The sequence below is a fragment of the Herpailurus yagouaroundi genome, unplaced genomic scaffold (genome assembly GCF_014898765.1).
Source record: "Herpailurus yagouaroundi ecotype Mexico unplaced genomic scaffold, PumYag 29, whole genome shotgun sequence".
Classification (NCBI taxonomy): domain Eukaryota; kingdom Metazoa; phylum Chordata; class Mammalia; order Carnivora; family Felidae; genus Herpailurus; species Herpailurus yagouaroundi.
This window is the reverse complement of record NW_024412377.1, coordinates 111,181,431-111,186,585: the sequence shown is the minus strand read 5'-3', so window position 1 is coordinate 111,186,585 and position 5,155 is coordinate 111,181,431. Positions and strand designations below refer to the sequence as shown.

At 39.6% G+C, this 5,155-nt stretch overlaps 1 protein-coding gene across 1 annotated transcript in view; it reads left to right on the top strand.

The window, feature by feature from the left end:
• NDUFAF2 (NADH:ubiquinone oxidoreductase complex assembly factor 2) overlaps positions 1–5,155 on the top strand; it is a 166,986-nt gene that overhangs the window by 159,998 nt on the left and 1,833 nt on the right. The gene's annotated exons all lie outside the window — the stretch shown is intronic.

The following is a 5,155-nucleotide window of genomic DNA, read 5'->3' as shown; positions in this document are numbered from 1 at the left end:
AGGAAACCATCAAAACCCTAGAGGAGAAAGCAGGAAAAGACCTCTCTTACATCAGCTGCAGCAATTTCTTATGTGACACATCCCCAAAGGCAAGGGAATTAAAAGCAAAAATGAACTATTGGGACTTTATGAAGATAAAAAGGTTCTGCACAACAAAGGAAACAATCAACAAAACTAAAAGGCAACCAATGGAATGGGAAAAGATATTTGCAAATGACATATCGGACAAAGGGCTAGTATCCAAAATCTATAAAGAGCTCACCAAACTTCACACCCGAAAAACAAATAACCCAGTGAAGAAATGGGCAGAAAACATGAATAGACACTTCTCTAAAGAAGACATCCGGATGGCCAACAGGCACATGAAAAGATGCTCCATGTCGCTCCTCATCAGGGAAATACAAATCAAAACCACACTCAGATATCACCTCACGCCAGTCAGAGTGGCCAAAATGAACAAATCAGGAGACTATAGATGCTGGAGAGGATGTGGAGAAACGGGAACCCTCTTGCACTGTTGGTGGGAATGCAAACTGGTGCAGCCACTCTGGAAAACAGTGTGGAGGTTCCTCAAAAAATTAAAAATAGACCTACCTTATGACCCAGCAGTAGCACTGCTAGGAATTTACCCAAGGGATACAGGAGTACTGATGCATAGAGGCACTTGTACCCCAATGTTTATAGCAGCACTCTCAACAATAGCCAAATTGTGGAAAGAGCCTAAATGTCCATCAACTGATGAATGGATAAAGAAATTGTGGTTTATATACACAATGGAATACTACGTGGCAATGAGAAAGAATGAAATATGGCCCTTTGTAGCAACGTGGATGGAACTGGAGAGTGTGATGCTAAGTGAAATAAGCCATACAGAGAAAGACAGATACCATATGGTTTCACTCTTATGTGGATCCTGAGAAACTTAACAGAATCCCATGGGGGAGGGGAAGGAAAAAAATAAAAGAGGCTAGAGTGGGAGAGAGCCAAAGCATAAGAGACTCTTAAAAACTGAGGATAAACTGAGGGTTGATGGGGGGTGGGAGGGTGGGGAGGGTGGGTGATGGGTGTTGAAGAGGGCATCTTTTGGGATGAGCACTGGGTGTTGTATGGAAACCAATTTGACAATAAATTTCATATATTATAAATAAATAAATAAATAAATAAATAAATAAATAAATAAATAAATAAATAAAGTGATTTTAAAAAAAAAGTCCACTGTTTAAAAAGTCACCTGTACCCTCTTCTATTGTCTTATCATTGCCCAGCAGTCCATTCTTGTGCAGTCCTTAGAACAGCCCATTGAAGAAGACAGCATTGTTGTCTTCATTTTACACATGAGGAAACTGAAACACAGAGAGGCTAAGCAACATTGATGGGGTCACATAGCTAGTACATCGCCAAACTGGCATTTATATGCAGGTAGTCTTGCTTCAGAGCCCATGGTCTTTTTTTTTTTTTTTCATGTTTTTATTTAAATTGTAGTTAGTTAACATACAGTACAGTATTGGATTCAGGAGCAGAATTCAGTGATTCATCACTTACATACAACACCCAGTAGAGCCCATGGTTTTAACCACAAACTTTCAGAAAGCCTGTATAGTATACAGGTGAACAGTATACAGATGAGTACTTGACATGTAAATATTTATATATACACAGTCACTTCATTCCCATTTTCAGATAAACTGAGATTGAAAAAAGTTAAGTGACCTTCTTGGTGTCCCAGCTAGTAAGAGGTATTTTGGCATTGCAGCTGTGTTTCAGGGACAGCGAATGTGTGGATGGTCATCAGGGTGCTATTTTTTTAAATGAAAATGTGTAATATTGGAGACAACAGTAGGTCTGCTCATTAAGTAAATTGTGGTACAATGCAAGTGAAACAACTATCTTTTTTTATGTTGAAAAATACTGTCAGGGGAAAAAAACAGCAAATAGGGGTGCCTGGTTAAGCACCTGGCTCAGGTCTTGATCTCACGGTTTGTGAGTTTGAGCCCTATGTCAGGCTCTGTGCTGACAGCTCAGAGCCTGGAGCCTGCTCTGGATTCTGTGTCTCCCCCTCTCTCTGTCCCTCCCATGCTCATGCTCGGTCTCTCTCTGACTCTCAATAATAAATAAATGTTAAAAATAATAATTTTTTTTAAAAAGCAGCAAATAAAAGGATTTTTTTAAACATATAAACATTTATCTGAAGGAAGACCTGTTTGCTCTTGGTTTATCTCTACACATTGAAAAAACATACTGTTTTTATTGATGAACATATTGAGACGTAAGGTGTTGTTCAAAGGAAATATAAGGAGGAATTCTTATTTTATGGTAATTTCTACTGTAAGATAGGCTTTATTAAAAATGATGTATGGGGCGCCTGGGTGGCGCAGTCGGTTAAGCGTCCGACTTCAGCCAGGTCACGATCTCGCGGTCCGTGAGTTCGAGCCCCGCGTCGGGCTCTGGGCTGATGGCTCAGAGCCTGGAGCCTGTTTCCGATTCTGTGTCTCCCTCTCTCTCTGCCCCTCCCCTGTTCATGCTCTGTCTCTCTCTGTCCCAAAAATAAATAAACGTTGAAAAAAAAATTAAAAAAAAAATGATGTTTATCTTTAAGTGCACAAATTCCTATTTTTTCTACCTGAGTACTTTCATTTTATCTATTACAAATATTTACAAAACTAGATTTCCTTTCATACATGATTTATGTTCTGTTTAATTTTCCTGGAAGCCGTTAGGAGGGGTCTGGTAACAATTAGTTTTTAAAAAAAGAAAAAAGAAGTAAATTCTTTTCTAGGAGAAATTATAACCTCCATGTTTTTCAACTCTGAAATTTTTAATCTATCTTCATATGTTAAAATAATTAATGTATTCATATTGGCTTTTTGTTTGCCTAGATGGCTGTTGTTGGCAGTTACCAAACTGATTTGGTAGAGTAATGGTGAATGAAGAGAAATGTGAAAACAGAGCAAAAGAAAGAACAGCTCTCTGCCCTCAGTTTTCCTTTATGCAGAAGCTAGAGGCTTATGCCAGCTGGAAGACTGTAGCAGTAGAGCTGAGGTAAATAAAGCAGGCATGGGCAGCTTCAGGCCATGTGACTGATCCTCTTAAACCAAAACCAAACAAGCTGCATAGGAACTTCTCAGTAGCGTTTTGCTACCTGTGGTTGGTTAATAGTGTAAGTTCAACCCTGTCCCATAGCTTTCATTCTGCTCCAAGAACTTCCATGAAGACACAGTAGGTCACAGAGGGTACTAAAGTGTATGGAGATGTGGAAAAGTATTTTAGTCTACTTCCAGTATCTCCAGTATCATATTGAGAGATTTCCTTTTTTTTTTTTAATTTTTTAATGTTTATTTTTGAGAAAGAGAGAGAGAGAGAGAGAGAGAGAGAGAGAGAGAGAGAGAGAGACCGAGTGTGGGTGGGGGAGGGGCAAAGAGGGAGACAGAATCCCAAGCAGGCTCCAGGCTTTGAGCTCCCAGCACACAGCCTGATGCGGGGCTCGAACTCACAAACCCCAAGATCATGACCTGAGCCGAAGTCGGATGCTTAGCCTACTGAGCCACCCAGGCACCCCAAGGGAGAAATTTTCTTTGTGATGCATCGTCACTTCACCTGAGAATTCAACAGGATGCTTAAAAATCTGACTACTCTTGGGGCACCTGGGTGGCTTAGTGGTTAAGCATCCAACTTTGGCTCGGGTCATGATCCTGCAGTTTGTGTGTCCGAAACTCACGGCAGGCTCTGCGCTGACAGCTCAGAGCCTGAAGCCTGCTTTGGATTTTGTGTGTCTGTCTCTCTCTGTCCCTACCCTGCTCATGCTCTCAAAAAGAAACATTACAAAAATTTTAATGTGTGTGTGTGTGTGTGTGTGTGTGTGTGTGTGTGTGTGTACATGTCACATATTCTTTATCCATTCATCACTGGATGCTGCCACAAACATCACGGTGCATGTACCCCTTTGAATCTGTATTATTGTATCCTTAGGGTAAATACGTAGTAGTGCAATTGTTGTATCATAGGATACTTCTATTTTTAACTTTTTGAGGAACCTCCATTCTGTTTTCCAGAGTAGCTGCACCAATTTGTTTTTGTCAGTGTTGTCAAATATTAGTTTCATTATCATTCAATTTTTTTCAGACATAACATATATGTTAAGGAAATTTTTTTAAATACAGATAAGCAAAAGAACATTTAAAAATATTACCCATTTCAAAGGAATTAAGATAGAAGAGGAAGAAGGAATCAGTAAAGATAAAAGATGTAATGACTATATTTCATCTGTTTTTAAGACGCACATCTTTTCAAATTTTAACAACTCTGAAATGAGGATATGTAGAGTTTGCCCTTTTTAGTGGGATATGTAACAGTGATGCTTCTCAAATCTAAAATTCAGTGTTTCGATTGTATTCAATGAAATACAGTAATTTGGGGGTATATATCTTTTTTTTTTTTCAACGTTTTATTTATTTTTGGGACAGAGAGAGACAGAGCATGAACGGGGGAGGGGCAGAGAGAGAGGGAGACACAGAATCAGAAACAGGCTCCAGGCTCTGAGCCATCAGCCCAGAGCCCGACGCGGGGCTCGAACTCACGGACCGTGAGATCGTGACCTGGCTGAAGTCGGACGCTTAACCGACTGCGCCACCCAGGCGCCCCATAGATCTTTCGAGGTAGAATAGCAACTCTTAGGGACTGAACTGCATTGTACAAATAGCTTGCACTGATTTGAGGAAGCATTTTTTTTTGTTTTTTTATTTTTTTAAATGTACATCCAAAGTAGTTAGCATATAGTGCAACAATGATTTCAGTAGATTCCTTAGTGCCCCTTATCCATTTAGCCCATCCCCTCTCCAACAACCCCTCCCATAACCCCCAGTTTGTTCTCCATATTTATGGGTCTCTTCTGTTTTGTCCCTCTCCCTGTTTTTTATATTATTTTTGTTTCCCTTCCCTTATGTTCATCTGTTTTGTCTCTTCAAGTCCTCATAGGAGTGAAGTCATATGATTTTTGTCTTTCTTTGAGTAATTTCACTTAGTATATTACTCTCCAGTTCCATCCGTGTAGTTGCAAATGGCAAGATTTCATTCTTTTGGATTGCCGAGTAATACTCCATTGTGTGTGTATGGATAGATAGATAGATAGATAGATAGATAGATAGATAGATAGATAGAT